This window comes from Lithobates pipiens, unplaced genomic scaffold, assembly GCF_037356315.1.
Source record: "Lithobates pipiens isolate NorthernLeopardFrog02 unplaced genomic scaffold, aLitPip1_a1.2 Scaffold_35, whole genome shotgun sequence".
Lineage (NCBI taxonomy): Eukaryota > Metazoa > Chordata > Amphibia > Anura > Ranidae > Lithobates > Lithobates pipiens.
Genome location: NW_027507811.1, coordinates 4,965,782 through 4,991,082, shown reverse-complemented (window position 1 = coordinate 4,991,082; position 25,301 = coordinate 4,965,782). Strand labels below are relative to the sequence as shown.

General features: G+C 45.4%; 2 protein-coding genes and 1 long non-coding RNA gene across 3 annotated transcripts in view; 2 read left to right on the top strand and 1 right to left on the bottom strand.

Annotated features, from left to right (window-relative positions):
• The window catches only part of LOC143955908 (uncharacterized), an 865,587-nt gene that overhangs the window by 706,849 nt on the left and 133,437 nt on the right, over positions 1-25,301 (bottom strand). The gene's annotated exons all lie outside the window — the stretch shown is intronic.
• LOC143955348 (uncharacterized) overlaps positions 1-25,301 on the top strand; it is a 316,606-nt gene that overhangs the window by 191,054 nt on the left and 100,251 nt on the right. The gene's annotated exons all lie outside the window — the stretch shown is intronic.
• Positions 13,486-15,096, top strand: LOC143956131 (uncharacterized). The gene is made up of 3 exons (XR_013269830.1): positions 13,486-13,749; positions 14,231-14,396; positions 14,478-15,096. It is a non-coding gene; the product is annotated as an uncharacterized LOC143956131 (long non-coding RNA).

Below are 25,301 nucleotides of genomic sequence, written 5' to 3'. Positions count from 1 at the left end.
GAATGCAGGAGACGGGGGTGTGTAATGTATAGAATGCAGGGGACAGGAGTGTGTAATGTACAGAATGCAGGGGACAGGCGTGTGTAATGTACAGAATGTAGGGGACAGGAGTGTGTAATGTAATGAATGCAGGAGACGGGGGTGTGTAATGTATAGAATGCAGGGGACAGGAGTGTGTAATGTACAGAATGCAGGGGACAGGAGTGTGTAATGTACATAATGTAGGGGACAGGAGTGTGTAATGTACAGAATGTAGGGGACAGGAGTGTGTAATGTACAGAATGCTGGGGAAAGGAGTGTGTAATGTACAGAATGTAGGGGACAGGAGTGTGTAATGTACAGAATGCAGTTTTTTTTTTTTTAGAAGGGCATAATTGGTGTCATGGAGAGATTATGATTCCATCTTAGAAGTTTAGTAAATGGGTGTGGTAAGACCATGTGGGGGGGGTGGTGAGTTTGGACACTCTTGAATGGGGTATGATTATACCGGCTACAATCGAGACCCCTAGGGGTGGCTCTGATGGGCAGGGTTGGGCGGGGGGAGGGAGGGAGGGGAGTCTTCGAACACGTGCTGTGAGCAACGGGGTGGTGATGGGGGACAGGTTGGGACGGGGAGAGGTGTTGGGGAGAGGAAGCGGTTCCCTCCCCCCTCACCCTATCCCCCCCATGGGCATAACAATCACTGGAGCTGATGGGTAGGTGGAATATAACTTCGTGGAATGTGAGGGGCTTGGGAGACCCTAAGAAAAGGGGGTCTGTGATGTTGGAGATGGAAGGAAAGGGACCTGGTTTGCTTTTTCTACAGGAAACCCACCTAACCCCAACCACGGCCTCTTTGTTACATAATCGGAAATTCCAGGCATATTATCATTCCTTCTATTCATCGTATTCTCGCGGTGTGAGTGTGTTAGTTTGGAAGGGTATAGATTTTTTATGTAAAGAGTCTCAGATAGATGGGGAGGGGAAATTTGTCTTCTTGCATTGCTTGGTGGCTGGGCAAGAATATGTTCTAGCGAATATCTATATACCTCCTCCTTTTAAGCTAGAGGTTATGGATAAACTTCTCATGTTTAGCTTGGGTAAAATGGGCGTCCCGTGGATAATAGCCGGTGATTTCAATGAAATCATAGATAAGCGTCTGGACAGATTCCCTTGTCCAGCTGGGAACAGAACAGGTCGATTACATGAATTTCTATTGGAAGTTGGTTTAAGGGACATCTGGCGTATGCGACATCCTCAGGATAGGCAGTATTCTTGTTTTTCCAGTACCCACCAGACGCTATCAAGAATAGACATGGGTTTGGGGAACAAAGAGGCAGTTGGGTTGGTGGCAGACATAGAATATGGGGTACGTGGGATTTCAGATCATTCCCCCTTGGTTATAACTTTGAATACGGGAGAGTGCGCCCCACACCGAGAGAGTGGAGAATAAACCCCGCTTGGTTGGAGCTAATTGATAGCTCCAACCTTTTAGGGGATCAAATAGGGGAATTTCTCCAGATTAACAGAGGGACAGCGGCACCCGGAATAGTTTGGGACTCCCTAAAAGCCTTTTTTAGAGGAATACTCATACAGAAAATTGCAATAACAAAAACGGGAAGCTCGAGACCAAGAGGGGAAAATTAGAAATGATGTTATCCAGGCCGAGAGAGAGTTTGTGGAGGACCCGTCGCCGGGGAAACAACAGACCTGGGTGGACAGCCAACAGATATATAAAATGGCACTTCTAAAAAGGGTAGAGAACCAACGTATTTTCCAACGTCAATATTATTTTGGCGAAGGGGAGAAGGTGGGTCGAGTTCTCTCCTTATTGGTTCAAACTAATGGCCCTTGCCTGCATCACTTTCTCCATTCTCTCCCGAACCCCCTAGACTATACTAGACCACTTACTACTTTTGAAGAATACTGTTCTGACACTGAACCGATCTCCCGAATCCTTTCTAAAATGTACGTTCTACTCAATACACCTGCTCAACCACCACACATTGCGGGTCTTACTAAATGGGAGATAGACCTGGGCCGCACTTTTACGCAACCACAAATTAACAACATACTGCGGTTCGCTCTGCGGTCCTCGATTTGTACCAAAATACAAGAGACGAACTACAAAATTCTTGTCCGGTGGTACCTGACGCCTAGTCGCCTTCACCTTATCTACCCTGACGCATCTGAGTACTGCTGGCGCTGTCGCGAAGGACGGGCACAATTTTTCATGTTTTTTGGTCCTGCCCTAAGCTTTCGGAGTTCTGGGCCGCGGTCCGGACCATATCTCAGAAATTTACAGAATGGCAGATCCCTAATGACCCAGCCTTTTTCTTACTGCATGTTTCGGACATACCCCCTAGGACATACGCACGATCGATACTACGTCACTTAACGAATGCGGCCAAGTCCTGTATCCCCTTGCTTTGGAAACAGCAGACGCCGCCTTCAGCGGCAATGTGGGTGAGGAAGGTGGAGGATATAAATAAAATGGAAGACCTGGTGCTTACAGCCCAGGATCGGCAGGAGACCTATCGAAAGACTTGGTCTCTCTGGAACGTGTTTGTATACTCAGATGAGGGCAAAGCTCTATTTGGCCGTTAATTTACTTGCCACTGGGGTCTGACATACCGCGTAGGGGAAACCGATCCCGCCCTGCCCCTCCCTCCCCTCCCCCCCCCCCCTTACCCACCACCTCTTCCCCTTATCTCTTCCTTCCCCCTTCCCCTTTCTTCCTTTTTTCTCTTTTCTCTGTTATTCTTTCACTTTCATCTTAATCTTCACTCTCTTTTTTGGCCGCGTCTCCGACCATGCTCCCAATGACCTTATGCCGAAGCGCTAGGTTAGGCTTCGGCGTGATCGCTTCCTATAAAGAGGCGGGGGCATCTTTGCCGGTCCTGACCAGGAGGGATTGGCCTCCAAGGCCAGTGAGTAGGACATGTTTTGCTGATAATCTATATGTTCCCATGCCAATACCTGTATAGCGTGTCTGTGAGGCTGCGACGTCTTTTGTCTCTCCTGTTGCACTTACTGTTATTTGTTTTGGGGCTTTCCCAATGTATGTTTTCTTTGTTCAAAATACTAATAAAACTATATTTGCAAACTAATGGCCCCACTACAGCAATACAGGCAATTAAAACCGAGATTATGAAGGTACTTAGTGACTACTATAGAACCTTATATAAATCAACCATACAGGATTGTGAGGGCTTGGCCACTAATTTCCTGCACCAAACAGCTATCCCTATGCTTTCAGACCAGGATAAATTGAATTTAGACTCACCACTTACTTTGGAAGAACTAAAATGCGCGATGAGCAGTATGCCTAAATTATAAATCTCCTGGCCCCGATGGGCTTCCAGTAGAAATTTATAAACGATATAGTGAACAGCTGATGCCGGCACTACTGGAAACGTTAAACCATGCATTAGAGGCGGGGGAGCTCCCCGCTTCAATGCTGGAGGCTAATATCACTTTAATTCTCAAAGAGGGGAAGGATCAACAAGAAGTCTCGTCATACCGGCCGATATCCCTGTTATGTTCAGATGTAAAAATCCTAGCCAAGGTCCTAGCAACCCGGTTAAATAGCTATATTCATAAATTAATACATCCAGACCAGTCCGGGTTTATCCCGGGCAGAACAACTAACACTAATATTAGGAGGGTTTTTCTAAATTTACAAATACCTAGAGACAATGATAACCCAGGTGCCATACTAGCTTTGGACGCTACCAAAGCCTTTGACAGCCTGGAGTGGGGCTATCTCTGGGGCGTATTGGAACGCTTCGGCTTTGGCCCCCTATTCATCCAATGGGTAAAATTACTATATAGGGGACCTAGGGCCAAGATTAAAATGGGGACTCTATTCTCCGATACGTTTCATCTAGAAAGGGGTACGAGGCAGGGGTGCCCGTTGTCTCCCCTCTTGTTCGTGTTGGCTATGGAACCCCTGGCTGTGATGGCGAGATCACGCCCGGACATCCAGGGATTCCGGCGCGGACTAGAGGAGGAGAAGCTGGCCTTATTTGCAGACGATGTCCTGTTTTTTATTGGCGATGTGAGCTCTACTCTGAACAGTGTAGTACGGCTGATGAAGGAATTTGGGCAACAATCAGGTTTGGTTATTAACTGGAGTAAATCAGCCCTTGTGCCATTGTCGGAGTCTGGAGATCAAACATTGCCTACAGTTGTGGGACTAGAAGTGGTACCCAAGTTGAAATACTTGGGTGTCTGGATTCCTAGAGATATTATTATTATTATATTATACAGGTTTTATATAGCGCCAACAGTTTGCTCAGCGCTTTACAACATGAGGGCAGACATTACATTTACATTACAATTTGGCACAAGAGGAATCAGAGGGCTCTGCTCGTTAGAGCTTACAATCTAAAAAGGAAGGGGCAATTGATACAAGAGGTAATAGCTGTGGGGGATGAGCTAATGGGGGAAGTAAAACAGTGTTAGTTAGAAGCAGGATAGGCTTCTTTGAAGAGAAGGGTTTTCAGGGATCGTCTAAAGATGGATAGATTAGGGGACAGTCGGACAGATTGGGGTAGGGAGTTCCAGAGGATGGGAGAAGCTCTGGAGAAATCCTGGAGGCGAGCATGGGAGGAGGGGACAAGGGAGCTAGAGAGCAGGAGGTCTTGAGATGACCGAAGAGAGCGGTTTGGTTGGTATTTTGGGACTAGGTCAGTGATGTAGCTGGGGGCTGGAGTTATGGATGGCTTTGTAAATTATTGTTAGTACTTTGAATTTTATTCGTTGGGTGAGTGGAAGCCAGTGCAGGGATTGGCAGAGAGGGGTGGAGGACACTGAATGGCTGGTAAGGTGGATGAGTCTGGCAGCAGCATTCATTATGGACTGAAGGGGGGGGGTAGTCTATGTAAAGGTAATCCAACGAGGAGGGAGTTGCAGTAGTCGAGGCGAGAGATGACCAGGGAGTGAATTAGAAGCTTGGTGGTGTCATTAGTTAAAAAGGGGCGTATGCTGGAAATGTTGCGGAGGTTGAGGCGGCATGATTTGGACAGGGCTTGTATGTGGGCCTGAAAGGACAGTTCGGAGTCTAAGGTTACCCCTAGCACCCTGGCATGTGGGGATGGACTGATAGATGTGCCATTGATCTTGACAGAGAAGTCAGGTGAAGGGGCACGTGGGGGGAGGAAATATTAAGAGCTCGGTTTTAGATAGATTAAGTTTGAGGAAGTGGTGTGACATCCAGGCTGATATGTCTGTTAGTAGATCAGCGATGCGTGAGGAGACTGATGGGGTGAGCTGAGGGGTAGAGAGATAGATTTGGGTGTCATCAGCATATAAATGGTAGCGAAAGCCATGGGAGGCTATCAGCTGACCCAAGGAGGATGTGTAGATCGAGAATAGTAGAGGTCCAAGGACAGAACCTTGGGGGACCCCAACGGTAAGAGGAGTTGGAGAAGAGGAAGTGGAGTTGTAAGTGACACTGAAGGTGCGATGAGAACGGAGGGCGCAGTCATGGAGACCAAGCAAATTGAGTTTTTTGAGGAGGAGGGGGTGGTCAACTGTATCAAAGGCAGCAGAAAGGTCCAAGAGTAAGAGTATGGGATAATGACTGTTGGTTTTGGCTGTTAGTAAGTCGTTGGTGAGTTTTAGAAGGGCAGTTTCTGTGGAGTGCTGTGGGCGAAATCCAGACTGAAAAGGATCGAGAAGGTTATATTCAGTGAGGTGGTTGCTCAGTCGGTTATAGACTAAACGTTCGAGGAGTTTGGAGGCAAAAGGGAGTAAAGAGATGGGTCTTAAGTTGTTAAGATTGGTGGGGTCTGAGGCCTTTTTTGGTATGGGAGTGACTAGTGCATGTTTTAGAGGGTTGGGGAAGATGCCAGTAGAGAGTGAGAGGTTGAAGATGTGAGTTAAGGAGTGTAGGATTGAGTCAGATGGTGACCGTAGTATTTGAGAAGGAATGGGGTCCAGGGGGCAGGAGGTTAGGCGGGCATTAGAAAAAAGTTTAGTGACTTCCTCTATAGTAGCTGGGTCAAAAGAGGAAAGTATTGATTGTGCAGGAGGACAGGGAGTGTAAGGTGAGGGAGATGTCTGTAAAGCGGAGATCTCGAGACGAATCGTCTCAATCTTATTTTTGAAGTGATAAGCAATCTCCTGGGCAGTGAGTAAGTTAGTGGGTGGGGGTAATGGAGGACGAAGTAGAGTGGTAAAGGTAGAAAAGAGTTGACGGGGACTGCGTGAGAGGGTGTTAATGAGAGTGATAAAGTAGGTCTGTTTGGCAGCGTGCAGGCAGGAATGGTATTTTTGGAGAGCAGATTTATATTGGCTGAAATCTTGCTGTGACTTAGTTTTACACCACAAACGCTCAAGAGCACGGCTACGTTTTTTGAGGCTTCTGGTATTGTCTGTTTGCCAGGGTTGCAGCGGCCGGGGCTTGATTCTGTGCGTAGTAAGGGGAGCCAAGGTATCCAGGGTGGATGACAGCGAACTGTTGTAGACAGAAGTAGCCAAGTTGGGTTATAAATCGGTATGTTGAGGAGAATCTGGCACCACTACTGGCGAAACTGAAGCAGAAGGTCAATAACTGGTGTCGCCTCCCCCTGTCTGTGGCGGGACGCTGCAACCTAGTAAAAATGATTTGGCAGCCGCAGATCTTATATATCCTCCACAATTCCCCAGTCTGGATTAACCAGAAGTGGTTCAACAGACTGGAGGGATTGATTCGTGAATTAGTATGGAAAAAGAGACAGCCTCGGATTCGGCTGCGGACGCTGCAGCTCCCTGTGGAAAAGGGAGGAGTAGCGATACCGCATCCAAGAACTTACTTTCTATCAGCCCAGCTCCAGCATTTAACTGGGGCTGGACTGGAGGGGGGTGACTGTGCCGAATCATAAATTGATGATTAATAAAGCATATCATAAAACCTTAGTTGAAGTTTTGGAGGCCAACTCATTTGCTTGTAAATGCTCTACTAATGTTTTGGCGAGGAAAGTATGGCAGATAGCCAAGCAACTCCTGGGCTATGAGGGAGTAACTGAGTATACTCCCCTATGGAACAATGGAGAATTGGCCGAATTAAATAGTATAGATCGGCCCCTGGAGTGGGAGAGGAGCGGGATCAGTAGACTGGTGCATCTCTATCAGGGGAATATTATGAAATCTTTCGAAGGTCTTCGTCAGGAATTTGGTATCTCTAACAAAACATTTTATATATATTTGCAAGTGAGACACGGGATACAAGCACAGTACGGCACACTTGTTATTGAGAGGGTGAAGAGCCCCCTGTTTCAGGGATTCCTCGAGCGAGGACAAACAAAGGGTCAGATTTCTAGTTTATATATAAAACTCAAGGATAAAATCCTGAATGGAGAGGGACCGGATAAGAGCAGGAGGGGATGGGAGGAAGACTTGGGACCAATTGGGCAAGAGCAATGGGATGAGATCCTAGCTCAAGGGAACCTGGTGTCTATCTCCCCATCGCAGCGCATGTCCCACAAGCTCTTTCTTTATAGAGCATATTACACCCCTAAAAAAATGTTGAAGATAAGTAGAAAGTCTAATGGTGAGTGCCCTAGATGTGGAGCACCAGGGGATCTGCTCCATATGGTATGGAAGTGCCCAAAATTATATCGGTACTGGATAGAAATCGTACATAGAATTAACAGGATCTTTAATACTATCCTGGAACCAGAAGCTAAGACTTGTCTATTAGGGATTATGGAAAGGGGTAGAATCTCTGCTGTAACAAAAATATCTATATCAAGATGCCTGTATCAGGCCAGACGCTTAATTGCGATGAACTGGCAGGCAAAGAACCCCCCCAGCACTGCAAGCATGGATAAATGCCATAAACTCTACAATTTGGTGTAAACTGTTTATTAGACAAAACAACTTAAAAAAATTCAAGCTGCTATGGAATCCATGGTTGGGAGATATTGGTTACCCCCCGGACGAGATAGTGGAGGATGGGACTTAAGGCGTACCCACTCGCAGCTCAGGCTTGGCGTGGTTTGGGAGTTTTCCGGATGCTCCTTATTTCTGTTCCTGAAGGGACCTGCCACTCCTTTACCGGCTAGCCACAATAGGCTTGGCTGGACTTAACAGCACGTGTTCGAAGGGTTTTTGGGGGGGGGGGGGGGGGATAGATTTGTAGGTGTGTTAGAGACAACTAGAGTGTTATGTATGATTGCGCCTGCGGCGCTAAGTACATTTTTGAAGGGAAAATCTGTATTTCTTGTTGTGATATGTATACTTTTTCTATGTTTGGAAAATCATGCTTTATGTATGTATAAACCAAATCTCTTTTTTTTAATAAAAAGCAATTAAATAAAAAAAAATGTACAGAATGCAGGGGACAGGATTGTGTAATGTACAGAATGTAGGGGACAGGAGTGTGTAATGTACAGAATGCAGGGGACAGGAGTGTGCAATGTACAGAATGCAGGGGACAGGAGTGTGTAATGCACAGAATGCAGGGGACAGGAGTGTGTAATGCACAGAATGCAGGGGACAGGAGTGTGTAATGTACAGAATTCAGAGGACAGGAGTGTTTAATGTACAGAATGCAATGAACAGGAGTGTGTAATGTACAGAATGCAGGGGACAGGAGTGTGTAATGTATAGAATGCAGGGGACAGGAGTGTGTAATGCACAGAATGCAGGGGACAGGAGTGTGTAATGCACAGAATGCAGGGGACAGGAGTGTGTAATGTACATAATTTAGGGGACAGGAGTGTGTAATGTACAGAAGGCAGGAGACAGGAGTGTGTAATGTACAGAATGCAGGAGACAGGAGTGTGTAATGTACAGAATGTAGGGGACAGGAGTGTGTAATGTACATAATGTAGGGGACAGGAGTGTGTAATGTACAGAATGCAGGGGACAGGAGTGTGTAATGTTCAGAATGTAGGGGACAGGAGTGTGTAATGTACAGAATGCAGGGGACAGGAGTGTGTAATGTACAGAATGCAGGGGACAGGAGTGTGTAATGTACAGAATGCAGGGGACAGGAGTGTGTAATGTACAGAATGCAGGAGACAGGAGTGTGTAATGTACAGAATGCAGGAGACAGGAGTGTGTAATGCACAGAATGCAGGGGACAGGAGTGTGTAATTTACAGAATGCAGGAAACAGGAGTGTGTAATGTACAGAATGCAGGGGACAGGAGTGTATAATGTATAGAATTCAGGGGACAGGAGTGTGTAATGCACAGAATGCAGGGGACAGGAGTGTGTAATGTACAGAATGTAGGAGACAGGAGTGTGTAATGTACAGAATGCAGGAGACAGGAGTGTGTAATGTACAGAATGTAGGGGACAGGAGTGTGTAATGTACAGAATGTAGGGGACAGGAGTGTGTAATGCACAGAATGCAGGGAACAGGAGTGTGTAATGTACAGAATGCAGGGGACAGGAGTGTGTAATGTACAGAATGCAGGGGACAGGAGTGTGCAATGTACAGAATGTAGGGGACAGGAGTGTGTAATGTACAGAATGTAGGAGACAGGAGTGTTTAATGTACAGAATGCAGGGAACAGGAGTGTGTAATGTACAGAATGCAGGGGACAGGAGTGTGTAATGTATAGAATGCAGGGGACAGGAGTGTGTAATGCACAGAATGCAGGGGACAGGAGTGTGTAATGTACATAATTTAGGGGACAGGAGTGTGTAATGTACAGAAGGCAGAAGGCAGGAGACAGGAGTGTGTAATGTACAGAATGTAGGGGACAGGAGTGTGTAATGTACAGAATGCAGGAGACAGGAGTGTGTAATGTACAGAATGTAGGGGACAGGAGTGTGTAATGTACAGAATGCAGGGGACAGGAGTGTGTAATGTACAGAATGCAGGGGACAGGAGTGTGTAATGTACAGAATGCAGGGGACAGGAGTGTGTAATGTACAGAATGCAGGGGACAGGAGTGTGTAATGTACAGAATGCAGGGGACAGGAGTGTGTAATGTACAGAATGCAGGGGACAGGAGTGTGCAATGTACAGAATGTAGGGGACAGGAGTGTGTAATGTACAGAATGTAGGAGACAGGAGTGTTTAATGTACAGAATGCAGGGAACAGGAGTGCGTAATGTACAGAATGCAGGGGACAGGAGTGTGTAATGTATAGAATGCAGGGGACAGGAGTGTGTAATGCACAGAATGCAGGGGACAGGAGTGTGTAATGTACATAATTTAGGGGACAGGAGTGTGTAATGTACAGAAGGCAGGAGACAGGAGTGTGTAATGTACAGAATGTAGGGGACAGGAGTGTGTAATGTACAGAATGCAGGAGACAGGAGTGTGTAATGTACAGCATGTAGGGGACAGGAGTGTGTAATGTACAGAATGCAGGGGACAGGAGTGTGTAATGTACAGAATGCAGGGGACAGGAGTGTGTAATGTACAGAATGCAGGGAACAGGAGTGTGTAATGTACAGAATGCAGGGGACAGGAGTGTGTAATGCACAGAATGCAGGGGACAGGAGTGTGTAATGTACATAATTTAGGGGACAGGAGTGTGTAATGTACAGAAGGCAGAAGGCAGGAGACAGGAGTGTGTAATGTACAGAATGTAGGGGACAGGAGTGTGTAATGTACAGAATGCAGGAGACAGGAGTGTGTAATGTACAGAATGTAGGGGACAGGAGTGTGTAATGTACAGAATGCAGGGGACAGGAGTGTGTAATGTACAGAATGCAGGGGACAGGAGTGTGTAATGTACAGAATGCAGGGGACAGGAGTGTGTAATGTACAGAATGCAGGGGACAGGAGTGTGTAATGTACAGAATGCAGGGGACAGGAGTGTGTAATGTACAGAATGCAGGGGACAGGAGTGTGTAATGTACAGAATTCAGGGGACAGGAGTGTGCAATGTACAGAATGTAGGGGACAGGAGTGTGTAATGTACAGAATGTAGGAGACAGGAGTGTTTAATGTACAGAATGCAGGGAACAGGAGTGTGTAATGTACAGAATGCAGGGGACAGGAGTGTGTAATGTATAGAATGCAGGGGACAGGAGTGTGTAATGCACAGAATGCAGGGGACAGGAGTGTGTAATGTACATAATTTAGGGGACAGGAGTGTGTAATGTACAGAAGGCAGGAGACAGGAGTATGTAATGTACAGAATGTAGGGGACAGGAGTGTGTAATGTACAGAATGCAGGAGACAGGAGTGTGTAATGTACAGCATGTAGGGGACAGGAGTGTGTAATGTACAGAATGCAGGGGACAGGAGTGTGTAATGTACAGAATGCAGGGGACAGGAGTGTGTAATGTACAGAATGCAGGGGACAGGAGTGTGTAATGTACAGAATGCAGGGGACAGGAGTGTGTAATGTATAGAATGCAGGGGACAGGAGTGTGTAATGCACAGAATGCAGGGGACAGGAGTGTGTAATGTACATAATTTAGGGGACAGGAGTGTGTAATGTACAGAAGGCAGGAGACAGGAGTGTGTAATGTACATAATGTAGGGGACAGGAGTGTGTAATGTACAGAATGCAGGAGACAGGAGTGTGTAATGTACAGCATGTAGGGGACAGGAGTGTGTAATGTACAGAATGCAGGGGACAGGAGTGTGTAATGTACAGAATGTAGGGGACAGGAGTGTTTAATGTACAGAATGCAAGGAACAGGAGTGTGTAATGTACAGAATGCAGGGGACAGGAGTGTGTAATGTATAGAATGCAGGGGACAGGAGTGTGTAATGCACAGAATGCAGGGGACAGGAGTGTGTAATGTACATAATTTAGGGGACAGAAGTGTGTAATGTACAGAAGGCAGAAGGCAGGAGACAGGAGTGTGTAATGTACAGAATGTAGGGGACAGGAGTGTGTAATGTACAGAATGCAGGAGACAGGAGTGTGTAATGTACAGAATGTAGGGGACAGGAGTGTGTAATGTACAGAATGCAGGGGACAGGAGTGTGTAATGTACAAAATGCTGGGGACAGGAGTGTGTAATGTACAGAATGCAGGGGACAGGAGTGTGTAATGTACAGAATGCCAGTGTGGTGGAGACCAGTGTAACATGAAGGAGCCAGTGTGACAGTGAATCCAAACTTCACCTTGCACTATATAATCAGTGGCCCCTTTCACATGTGCGGACCGTTCGTCCGTTTTTCCCTACATCCGTTTTCGGATGAAAACGGAGCACAATGCATGTCAATGGCATTGTGGACGTTTGCGGATGACCATCCGCAAACGTTCGTTAACGTCCGTTTCCGTTCAGCTCCGTTTTTCCGAACGGAAGAAAACCCTATTTTCTCTTCCGTTCAAAGAACGTAACGGACGTAAAACAGACGTTTGCGGACGATCCGTTCCGCAGACATCCGTTTTTGAGCAAAAAATATATATTAATGTACAGGTGACCTCTGACCCAGGTAGTGGTCAGTCACATGTACAAGCACATGCTGCTAGTGGAGAGAGGAGAGGAGAGTGCATAGAAAGAGAGCTGCCTGAACCTGTGTGTTTTGAAGAGACGTGCCAAGAGAGAGGAGACCTGCCAAGAGAGAGGAGACCTGCCAAGAGAGAGAGAGAGAGGAGAGCAGCCTGGAGAGAAGAGAAAAAATGGCCAGAGATGTCTCCCATGAAAGGCTCATTCAGCTCGTGCATGCCAGGCCTGGCTTATGGGACAAAACATGTGCTGAGTACAGTGACCGCCATATCACCAGCATGAAGTGGGAGGAGATTTTTGAGGAGGTCAAACCAAACTGGATGTCGCTTAGTAATAAGCACCGTCGGATACGTGGTAAGCAGTTTGTGGCTTGGCATGGTTAAACACATGGCATTTCATGGCATGGCATGTCACGTGGTCACGTGGCCATGTGGCATGTCACGTGGCCATGTGGCATGTCACGTGGCCATGTGGCATGTCACGTGGTCACGTGGCCATGTGGCATGTCACGTGGCCATGTGGCATGTCACGTGGCCATGTGGCATGTCAGGTGGCCATGTGGCCATGTGGCATGTCACGTGGCCATGTGGCATGTCACGTGGCCATGTGGCATGTCACGTGGTCACGTGACCATGTGGCATGTCATGTGGCATGTCACGTGGCCATGTGGCATGTCACGTGGCCATGTGGCATGTCACATGGCCATGTGGCATGTCACGTGGCCATGTCACGCGGTCACGTGGCCATGTGGCATGTCACGTGGTCACGTGGCCATGTGGCATGTCACGTGGCCATGTGGCATGTCAGGTGGCCATGTGGCATGTCACGTGGCCATGTGGCATGTCACGTGGCCATGTGGCATGAAATGTGGCCATGTGGCATGTCACGTGGTCACGTGGCCATGTGGCATGTCATGTGGCATGTCACGTGGCCATGTGGCATGTCACGTGGCCATGTGGCATGTCACGTGGCCATGTGGCATGTCACGTGGCCATGTCACGCGGTCACGTGGCCATGTGGCATGTCACGTGGCCATGTGGCATGTCACGTGGCCATGTGGCATGTCACGTGGTCACGTGGCCATGTGGCATGTCACGTGGCCATGTGGTATGTCACGTGGCATTTCATGTGGCATGTCACGTGGCATTTCATGTGGCATGTCACGTGGCCACATGGTCACGAGGCCACGTGGCCTCATATTATATGTAATTGTCATGTTGGAGTTCTATCAGTTCATTGTGTCTACTGTTCCTATACAGGTGATAAAATCATCACACGGTGGAGATCCCTTAGAGACCGCTACAGACGGGAGGAGGCAAGAGAAAGCCGGAGCGGAGCAGGACCATCAACAAAAAAAAAAGCCCCTTTTTTGATTCACTGGACTTGGAAGTGTTATGAACTTAAGAAAGTAAGTAAATACATTATTTCTCCCCTATATTAAATTATTTGGCCGAGTAAAAAAAATGATATACTCCAAAGAGGAAGTACAAAAGTACAGAAAAGTACAAGCATGCTAGCTCATTATGAATTACTTACCTGTGATGGAAGCCCCCGCTGTGGTCCCCGTTCCCCTCCTCCGTTGCCGCCATCACTCCCTGAGTGACTTCTGCGTATCATGGCTTCGGTACTGTGACTGGCCCTAGCCACAATGACGTCATGCACGTGGGATCCACCAGTCATGGCACAAGCGTCTTCAGAAACGGCACGCTTAGGCGCCGTTGTCTACGGGTTTTCTGCTAATATCTCCAAACCGTGTAGGTTTAGGGGATATTTCTTGCACCTACCTGTATGTATAAGTGGTCCACTTTTTAATGACACACATGGATCCATGTATTGTAATAACTCTACTGTACTCACCTGTAATCCATCTATTAACAAATATTTTACAGTACCACCAGCAACATTTCAGATACAGAAGAGGAAGGGGGTGCAGTGGATACCCAGCCTGCGGCAGAGGAAGACATTGGAGTTGGTGGTAGGGAGCAAGCTCCTGAGGAAATGCCATCTTCACAATCTACAGCCACGCTTGAAAGACGTGTGCCACAACGTGTGCCTGTAAGTATCCTATATAAAATGTCCCATTTTGAAATGTGGAAATGTAGAATAAAATGTACTAATAAATGTTCCAACCCTCAGATTCGTTCTGTTACTACTGCTTCCAGAAGCAAACGACACGGACAGCATAGGCCTGACATGGATGGAGCTATGCTGTCCTTTATGCAAGAGATGACGGCAATGAGACGGGCGGATAGCAATGATCCTTTTGCAGACCCCAATAATGAAGATGCAAGCTTTGTGAAGAACCTATACCACCACATTTCAAAGGTTCCGACTGCACGCAAAATGGACGTTCACATGGCCATCTTCAATTTCACTGGTGTGTGCGTAAGGGCTGCACTATCTGGAGATCCCATGCCACCAGTTATTACCCATCCCCAACGTCCATATGGTGAGCAAGCTCCGCAGCATCCTTATCCCCATCCATATCACCACCCAGGCATTATCCCCCATCACCAACGTGCTCCAGCCCCCACTGCCCAAAATTTTGCACCCCCCCCACCTCAAGTGGCACCCTCCAGTTCCCCGGCCACTTCTTACCTTAGTTCTCCCCAGTCATCCAATCCCTATCCCACTTCCCACAGTCCTTATTATCAAGACCTTTAAAAAAAAAAAACATTTTATGTTGCCTCCCCCATTCTAGTTGGCCACCCAGTTTGCACTGCAGCAATTTTTTGTTTTTTTTTGGGTTATATATATTTTTGGAAATATGGTTGTCGATTTGATTTTTTTTTTTGCGTTTCTATGTTGTCGTCACTGACATTTCATGGCATGGCATGTCACATGGTCACGTGGCCATGTGGCATGTCACGTGGCCATGTGGCATGTCACGTGGCCATGTGGCATGTCACGTGGCCATGTGGCATGTCACGTGGCCATGTGGCATGTCACGTGGCCATGTGGCATGTCACGTGGTCACGTGCCCACGTGGCCATGTGGCATGTCACGTGGTCACGTGGCATGTCACGTGGCCATGTGGTATGTCACGTGGTCACGTGGCATTTCACGTGGCATGTCACATGAAATATGGTTGTCGATTTGAATTTTTTTTTGCTTTTTTATGTTGTCGTCACTGACATTATTAAACATAATGGACTGTATGGAATATTTTATTGTGTTTATTGTACTCTATATAACACAAAAACAACTGATACAAAAGAATGTGATGGTCATAGGGTCAATGGTGATTGATCTTGGCACTAGGAGAATGAAAACTACAAGCTTTATACACTGATAGCAGTTACAAGACTGCTATACTGCTACTATTGTAAGGCGCGCCCCCCTTCTGATTAGCCCGGGCTGGACTTTAGTGACCACTGGAAAGCCCTTTCAATCGATTGGGTAAAATCAGACAATCACACGAGTTGAGGATTATCGTGACTACAAGTTCTTTATTTCCTGTATACTACTTTTTATGTGCTTCAAATTGCATTGTCAGCCAATCAGATTTAGACAAGACATTCAAGACATTTGACCAATCATGAAACATTAACATCTAGTGCGTCATACAGTTAATGGACTTTTTTTAGGGGAATTCTGATCAAAAGTCTCCAGACATACAGACATATATTTATATAAATGACCTTAAGAAATCATCTATAATTAAACCACATAGCTTCATTTCACCTTATGAATATTTCCTACTTCCTATAAATTCTAACAGCTAGCTCTGACCACAAATGCATCCTGTTTCTTGCAGACATCAGAAGTAACTTGCAAAGCATGGTGTTTCACTAAACTTCAGTAAATATCTGTTTAAACTTGTCTTATTACATTTAGACTCTGCTTGAACTTAAAGGGTGACTCTCCCTACCCTTACAATCCCTCCTTTGATCATGAAGGACGAAGTCCTCTCTTGATCATTCTCAGAACCACCTATGTTCTGTGTAGAATCTAGCCATGGCTGTGTATGGGTCTGAAGTGGAAGGTTTGATTTTGGTAATTCTACCCATTTAGACAAAATACAATCTTAATGGTGGCATAAATTGCAATTCCCAGGATAAGTATGATGATGAGGATCATTCCTACTTTCTTAAAGAAATTCATGATACTATCCCAGAACGAACCAAACCAACCTCCCACACCAGAGAATGGATTCCAGGAGTCTCCCAGACGTCTCATTCGGTCCTGCAATTTCGCCCTTTCATCATTGTGTCCCTTTATATGTTGCTAACAATATGATTGCTGTTATATTACATGTCCCATCCCTCCTCTGGATGTGATACTCAGTTGTTGCTGCAATTTGTGCTTTTGACATTATATCTCCTGTCTGTATACAGAAGGGATAATTATAAATCATTTCTGTAAATGTTGCTCTACCCCTGACCCCTTTTGTTATGCCTACTCATTCCGCATGAAGATGTAAGCCAGCACCCAAAAACAGTTAATAAGAATACCTTCATGGTTAATGCAATTGACAAAATAAGAATAATTTTAACATTGCACCTTCTGGGCTTTGTGAATTGGGGCTTGGGGGACCCTAGAAGGAAGGCAGCTTGGCTGTGGGACAAAGGGGCTGTAGGGGAGAGGGGCAGGGAGCGATGGGATCAGAGTCTCTTCGAATACGAGGGAGAGGGTGGCAGGGAGTGGTTGGGTCAGTGTCTCTTCGGATCCGTTTGGTCCTGGCTTCCCTCTGGTTCTGGGACCATCTCTGGTTCTTGCTGCTGTGGCACTTTCTTTATCCTTGATGCGTGGATCCATTGCGGGCTTTGCTCGGTCAGAATTGCTGTCCTGGAGACCTTGAGGACTTCAAATGGACCTTGGAAGGCGGGACCTGGTTGCTTGCGGACTGCAAGTTGTTTGATCAACACTTTGTCTCCTGGTATGAAGGGATGCTTGAGCTCTGTGAAAATAGGAGAGAAAGTGCCAGCAACCTCATCATAGTTTTCAGTAAGGCTACCTACCAAATGTTTCACGTGCTCTTCCTGTAAGGAAAATAAGTTAGACTCCTCACCTATTTTAGGGCTTTTGTGCTGGCCTACCCATTAGGTTTTCAAAGGGAGAGAGACCTGTCCTGGCATGAGGGGTGGTCCTTATCTGGAAGAGTACCCCTGGCAAGAAATGAAGCCAGTTCTTCATAGTACCCTGTGTGGCTTTCCTTAGCTTGTCCTTAATGTTCCTGTTCATCCTTTCCACTACTCCTGCACTCTGTGAATGGTAAGGAATGTGGAACTTCCATATCCCCAAAACTTTCACTAACTGTTGGGTGAGTTTTGCTGTGAAAGCGGGCCCCTGGTCAGAGTATATGGTAGCAGGTAAACCAAACCTACTGACTCCCTCCTTGTTTGACCACAATCCATCCGGATTGCGTGTCAAACCTGCATGAACCCAGCAATCCATGTCTTTGGGTTGTGCTTTTCTTTGTACAAGGTATCTTGTTGGCTGCTCTGTCAGCTAAATTGTTACCTTTAGTAGTTTCTGTTTTGTCAAAAGAATTGCCTTTCACTCTTATAATATTAACCTTGGATGGTAAATGCAGTGCTTTCAGGAGGTTTTCCACCCATTTTTGGTTGGCAATTTGTTTGTTGTCTGCAGTTTTAACCCCCTGATTAGTCCAGATCATTCCATAATCATGGGCCACGTTGAAAGCATATTTGCTGTCAGTGTAAATGTGTAAATGTTCACTTCCTGTCCCTGAAATAACTGACATGTTCTAGTTAAGGCATGTAGCTCAGCTTGTTGTGCTTAACTGGTCAGGCAAAGTAACTACTGCATACCCTGTTTTGTACGTGCTATCTGAGGGCCTGGAACAACTTCCATCAACAAAAATGTCTTAAAATTCAGGGTTGAGAGTGTCAGTCTTGGTGAAGTTGTATTAGTCAATTCTTTAGAACAGTCATGGTACCATTGCACTGGATCTCTGAGCTGTCATGTGTTGAGTTGACATGTTTTTGTAGAATATGCACTACAGTGTGTGTGGTATACAGAGTTGTGTCAGTGCCGAGAGTAATTTTACATGCCTCCTTTACAGTCATTGCAAAGCAGCCACAGCTTGTAGACAGGCAGGCAGGCCCTGGACTTGAATTGGTAGTTTTTTTTTTTTTTTTTTTTTGAAAGGTAGGCCACGGGGCGGTAGTGAGTACCGTGCATTTGCGCTAGAACCGCAGCGAATGCAGGGTCCCTGACTACAAAGGATTTTCTGTAATCTGGCAAGCCCAGTGCTGGGGCACTGGCCAAGGACTGAAACAAAGAGTTAAAAGCTTGTGTCATTTCCTCAGTATATGTGACCTGTTTTGGGGCAGTCAATTCAGTGGCAGGGCGTAGGACTGAGTCATAAAAAGAACAGTCTGGGATCCATCACCTACAGTAGATGATAAAGCTGAAGAAGGAAAAGAACGCTCCCTTATCCTTCAGGGGACCGAGACAGGTCAGGGTTGTGACTTGTTCAGGTGACACCTGTCGTGTCACGCCTGAGATAATACATCCTAGGTATTCCACCTTGTCCCTGCACCACTGGATCTTTTTCCAAGACGCCAAGTGGTCCTTGAGAAACAGGTGATTCATCAGGCTTTTCGAAGTCTGCTGCACACTGCATCCCGCTCACACTACACAACAGTAGGTCATCTACATATTGTAGTAGGACAGATCCCTGGGGTGATACCCATCCAAGGTGACTTTCAAAACCATTGAAAAGGCTGCCAGACTGTCCACACATCCGAGGGAGACAACGTGTCCAGGTCAGCTGTTGGCCAGGGGCCCCAGGTAAAAAGGGAAGATTTCCTGAAAATCCTCATGTACATCAATGCTAAAGAAAAAACATTGGATAAGTCTAGTACCGTGTAAGTGGTTGATGTGGCAGAAATTTTTAAGATCCCAGTAATGTCTGAAACTATTTGTTTAATCCCTGCAGGTCCTGCACCATCCTCCACTCCCCACTGGCCTTTCTGACAGGATTTATGGGGGTATTCCAGGGACTAATGATGGGTTTAAGGATTCCCCTTTGTAAATACTCTTCAATTTGTGGCTGTATACTCTGTAGTTTTTAGTGTGTAGTGTGTATTGTTTCTGAAAGATGCAAGAGGTGCCGGGCTTGAAAGTAGGGACATATGAAGTGCATTTGATATGTCCTACATCTGTCTTGGACTACGCCCAAATTGGGTGAGTCTCCGGGGGGGGGGGGGGGGGGCGTGGTTGCATTCAAGTCCAGGGGGGGGGGGGGGGATTTTGGTATGGGCATGAAGTAAAATGTCAGGTCCCTTCGCTTAGGCATAGTTAAGTCACAGTTAACTGCTTTAGCTGTCATACCCCCTTGTAAGTCAAATTTATCATCCTCAATGAGGACATAAGGTCCCGTCCCATTAGACATAAAGGGAAATCAGTGAGGATGGCAAAACTTTGCTTGGTTAAGGGTCTATCCTGCAAGTCTGACACCTGAAGTGGTTCGACGGGGTGTTTGTCATTAGGTTGATTTGGAGAACGACCGGGAGTTCTACTTTCACTTTGTATGTGAGGAGGTTTCCGTTCTTGCGGATATCCCTGTTGGTGTTGTTGACCCCTTCCCTGATATCTGCCTCTGAAATCAGCTCTCCTTGGACACCTCACCGTGGTCTATAGCCCTTCCTTTGAGGACAATCAGATTTCCAGTGGGAAGAATCCCCACAGTTAAAACATCCTTGATTGTCATAGGGCTGAGGATATGACCCTCGTGGTCAGTCATTGAGAGCAAGGAAACATGGCAGAAATATCAGGGGAGATTTCAGGTGTGGTTTGCGTGAATAATCCCCCTTTTGTATGAAAAACCCCGGAGGATGCTCGTTTTTTTTTTTTTTAACGTCCTCCATAAAATATTTAGGACTCTGTGTAGCCCAATCAGAATTAACAAATTTTATAATTTGTGTGACTTTAGGGTCTCTATTATTCATGGCTGTACTAACAAACAATAGTGGGCTACCAATTTCACAGGATGTTTAAATTTTAAACAACTGTAACACAAAGGAATAAAAATCTTCCCCTGTTACATCTTCTGACACTAATTCTGTTTCATTTACAGACTTTTGGAGAGGCATTTTAAGGTGACTCATTTTTAAAGAGAGGTCATCATCTTGTGACTCCTCTATTTCTTCTTCCTTGCTCTCTGACAAGAGAGCGAGAACGACTTCTAGAACTATGTATGTATGTATGTATGTATGTATGCATTTCTGTAACATCTGTCCCATTTATTCCCATAGAGCAGCCCTCGGTATAGTTCTCAGTGATAAAATGGGGGTCATTACATAAGGGACAGGGGGCATGCATCTAGGGGATGAGGGAACCGTTTTCTATATTCCTTCAATGTTTTAGACCATGCTTTATAACATTCAATCATGTAATCATTATTATGGGGAAATGGTGGATAATTGTACTGTTTGTGTTGCTCATAAAATTTAGTAACCTCCTCCCAATTCTCTTGGCAACAAGGGCTGTCAGCAGTTAAACCTGAAACTTGAAGAATATGAGCTCTGGATAGTGTGTTTGCCCAAAAGGGTTCAGTACAATGTTTTCCATAATTTCCCAACACAAAATCAAATGGGGTGGGCTGTTCCAGCTTACCTCCTGGACCTCCCTTACCCAGCTGATTTCCCATATTCAATTCTTATACTTTAACTTATAATATGACTTCTATTTATATACATTAATTGCAGAACACACTCTTAATGATTTTGGACAGACTATAAATTGTTCACTTGTTCTGAATTCAATAATATTCCTGACACCTTTAACAGTTAAACCTTCTTGAAGCACAACATTATTATATATATTAAACCTTAATGTTTGTATCCGTGGTGCACCTTCACGGAACAAAAGACCTTTTTCCCACCTTGTGATAATAACCATCATCAACATTAGCAACCAAATAGGTTTGAGATTATTTGTATACAAATAATAAGCCTGTTAAACACTCAGGGCAGCGTCCTGCCAACAAATACCCAGGAAAATGTCCTGACATTAATTCTAGAGGTTTCCAGTGACCAGTCCTTTGTAATTGAAAACTTAAATTTTCAATTATTTGTCTATATTCTTATGTTTCATCCCAGCCATCCTAGCGAGGATTTTTTCTTTATCTTATTCCTGACCCCGGCCCGCCTAGCGAGGGTCTCAACTCTTATAACTCTTTAACTGAGCGAGCTGCCTTCTTTCAAAGACAGAGACAAATTATATCATTGTCTTGAAAACCACAATCAAGTACATCAAGTGTTCTAGGTACAGCATTAAAACAGGCAAGTTTCTCAAAAAGACTTATAAAAAGTAATTTCAAAGAAAACCTACCCGTTCAAATGACTGCACCCCACTTCTGGTACCACTTGTAAGGCGCGCCCCCCTTCTGATTAGCCCGGGCTGGACTTTAGTGACCACTGGAAAGCCCTTTCAATCGATTGGGTAAAATCAGACAATCACACGAGTTGAGGATTATCGTGACTACAAGTTCTTTATTTCCTGTATACTACTTTTTATGTGCTTCAAATTGCATTGTCAGCCAATCAGATTTAGACAAGACATTCAAGACATTTGACCAATCATGAAACATTAACATCTAGTGCGTCATACAGTTAATGGACTTTTTTTAGGGGAATTCTGATCAAAAGTCTCCAGACATACAGACATATATTTATATAAATGACCTTAAGAAATCATCTATAATTAAACCACATAGCTTCATTTCACCTTATGAATATTTCCTACTTCCTATAAATTCTAACAGCTAGCTCTGACCACAAATGCATCCTGTTTCTTGCAGACATCAGAAGTAACTTGCAAAGCATGGTGTTTCACTAAACTTCAGTAAATATCTGTTTAAACTTGTCTTATTACATTTAGACTCTGCTTGAACTTAAAGGGTGACTCTCCCTACCCTTACAACTATGAAAATGCATTATTTCTTAAAACTATTGCATTTCCAGTTTATGTGGGAAAACAAATGTACTAACAAAGGTATACCCAATAAAGTGCCTGGTGAGTGTTTTTACACATGTTGATACTGCCACGGAACCTCTCCCTCTGGGGACATGAAATAGTTTGCAAACGTATCACGCATGGTAACAACTGAATTGTTGGGTCGCAGTCCAGTAAACCGTACAGAAGGTAAATCGATCTCGTCCTCTTCCTCAACAGTAATTCCTTCTTTCTCACGTATAATGTTATGGAGGACACAACATGCTTGTATAGCTAGTTCGGCATTCTTCAGGCTCAGTTGAATTGTTGTATGGAATATGCGCCACTTGCTGGTCAAAATGCCAAAGGTACATTCAATAAGTCGCCTTGCGCGACTCAACCGATAGTTAAAAATTTTTTTTTGGGGGGGGAGTTAGATTGTGCCTGGCATAAGGCCTTAGGAGATTCATAGAAAGTGCAAATGCCTCATCAGCTACAAGTACATGTGGCATATCTGGCCCCACAGTTCCTGGAAGAGGTTTGTCTGATGGCAAATGGAAGTGGCCCTCAAGTAGTCTTCTCCCTATTTTCGATGATGTAAACACTCTTGAGTCTGCAGTACGTCCATACGCCCCAATATCTACAGCTACAAACTTATAATTACTGTCACAGATTGCCATAAGCACAAGGGAGAAGTATTTCTTATAGTTAAAATATTGTGAGCCGGAGCGATAGGAGATTCCCTCTGGCGTTTGGGTCTCCTGCTGCCTTTAGATGGTGGATCCGAAAGTCCTTGGTCACTCTGCGGGCCCTATCTGTTAGACGAGGTGTCTTCACCTCCTTCTCACAACTCCAATCACAGCATGAGGTACCTAGGGCGGAATTTTACAAATATCTTCAGATTCGCCACTTTTTTCAAACACATTATAGCTCCTTACACACCACCTCTAACACTCAATTTGAATCTTTATGCTATGGACACTCCAGAGACAGGGGTATTATCTCTACAGTGTACAAACATCTTCTGGAATCCCAGATGCCAGAGAAGACTAGGGCGATGGGCCTCTGGAGAAACTGATCTAGACACAGAGTTCTCGCCTGATGAGTGGCGTAAGATGCTCGTGAATATGCATAGGTGTGCCAGATCAATGGCGATGAAGGACACGGTGGTGAAGCTTCACACTCGTTGGTACCTCACCCCGGATAGGATCCACAGGTTTTACCCCCACGGTTCCTGATCACTGTTTTAGGGGTTGCCCGGAAACGGGCTCTCTGGTCCATATTTTCCGGAGCTGTCCCCGGCTCCAGGAGGTGTGGGATCGAGTACGCACCCATGGTATCCTCGATTGTTGGATCCGTGATCAACTTATCACCTGAACACTGTTTATTGTTCGCTCCTATAACAGGGGTTTCCCGTCCCACCCAAAGGTTGATCAACACACTGTTCTGCGCTGTTCACTGGACGATTGCGCTACATTGGCGCTCGCAGTTCACCCCCTGGTCACAGGTCCTTAGTAGGATGGACGCTATCCGTCTAGTGGAACGGGTACACCACACCATTATGGACACCATGCATGTTCATACCGCTAAATGGTCCGATTGGCCGATGGGGTCCGGTCCCACGGGGGGGCCTTCCCCCCAACATCCCCAGTAGGTGATGCAGCAGAGTCCAGACGGTTCTGCTGAATCCTTCTATTTTTGCGATTGATGGTTTATTCTCCCATCTCTTTGACCCAGGCCTAGGGCTAGCACCAGCTTGGAGTCAGAACTATGTTATATTCGCTGTTTGTTCGTGAAGTCAGCAGTAATAATTTTTACACGGTTAAATTTTTATTTGTGTTTAGTTTAATTTCTCTTGTTTTACTAGCCTTCTATTATATACATACTTGAACTTGATAAGCATCATCTGGTGCATACGGTCTAGGCTTTGTACGTTAATCACTTCTGTAAATGTTCTCTTTTGTGCCTGGTCCGCTGCTGTGCCAGCAATATTTGTATGTTGTGTATTTCTTTTATGCTTGCCCTTGATGCAGTCATGTACTTGTGTCTGTTGATCTACTTATTTTTCTTTTACCCCCAAAAAAAACGTTTGTATACAAAAAAAAATATTGTGAGCCAGATCCAGGTGGCATCTGAATTCGGATGTGTTTCCCATCCAGGGCTCCAACACAATTAGGGAATTGGGTCTTATTCCAAAACCCATTTGCAATTTCTTGCCACATACAGTGGTGTGAAAAAGTGTTTGCCCCCTTCCTCATTTCCTGTTCCTTTGCATGTTTGTCACACTTAAGTGTTTCGGAACATCAAACCAATTTAAACAACAGTCAAGGACAACACAAGTAAACACAAAATGCAATTTGTAAATGAAGGTGTTTATTATTAAAGGTGAAAAAAAATCCAAACCATCATGGCCCTGTGTGAAAAAGTGATTGCCCCCTAAACCTAATAACTGGTTGGGCCACCATTAGCAGCAACAACTGCAACCAAGCGTTTGCGATAACGTGCAATGAGGCTTTTACAGCGTCCTGGAGGAATTTTGGCCCACTCATCTTTGCAGAATTGTCCTAATTCAGTTACCTCAGGGCAAGTAGAAGTCGCTCCTCAGCAGGCACACAACGTCTCATATCCGTGTTCATCCTTTCCAAACGGGGTTGCAACTTTTCTAATAAAAAATTCAAAACGTTGGTAGAGACATTCGCGTAAAATTAATTTTTTTTTTGCGGGAACTGTCGCAGATCTGCATAGTGCAGAGCAAAAAAAACCTTCAGTGGGCCTCTTCAGCAGCATGGGATGTGTCCAGTACCTGCGTCTTATTGCAGATTTGTTCCTGCTCATGCGTTTCTGTCTCCTCAAATAAGATAGCATGACAAATAATGTCACATGCTCAAAAAATCTGTCCAAATCCATTGCTAAATAAGCACATACACTACAGCAAGGAATCAGGAAGCACAAAGCCAGCTGAAACCACAAAGCAGTGTGGGAAGCACAATGCAGGCTGGGGAAAACAAGGAATCATGGGAAAATCCACATAATTCATGAAAAAATGATTGCATA